We start from the raw sequence: 460 nt of genomic DNA on the forward strand, positions 1-460 counted from the left end.
AATGCGTGTGAGGCAGTAAACAAAAATGGTAAAAGGCATTGTGGATGGAAAAAGGGAGATGATAGCGACACCGACAATGATAAAAAAATGTGCCGAAGTAGTAGTTTTCCTGTCAATAACAAACTCACCCTAAGTATGGTTACTTCTTACGTTAACTTCGTAGCATTTTGTGGCATTCTAAAACGTTTTCTCAAATTAATGAAATTTGTTATTTGAAGAGAATTTGTTGAATTTTTCTAACATTTGAGATTTTTTACACTTTTCGATAAAAACGTGAATGTTAGTGAAAACATGGAAATATGACATCTTTGTACGATAGTGGCATATGGGTGTAAATTAATAGTGTGTTAGGGTATAAAAATTAGTGATATCCTGAAAATAACCAATTTATTTTATTTTTGAATATTTATTGTGCTTTACATAGGTTAAAATATTAAGGAAAATGATAATAATAATAATA

The sequence above is a fragment of the Trypanosoma equiperdum genome, assembly GCF_001457755.1.
Source record: "Trypanosoma equiperdum strain OVI genome assembly, contig: ctg_476, whole genome shotgun sequence".
Lineage (NCBI taxonomy): Eukaryota > Euglenozoa > Kinetoplastea > Trypanosomatida > Trypanosomatidae > Trypanosoma > Trypanosoma equiperdum.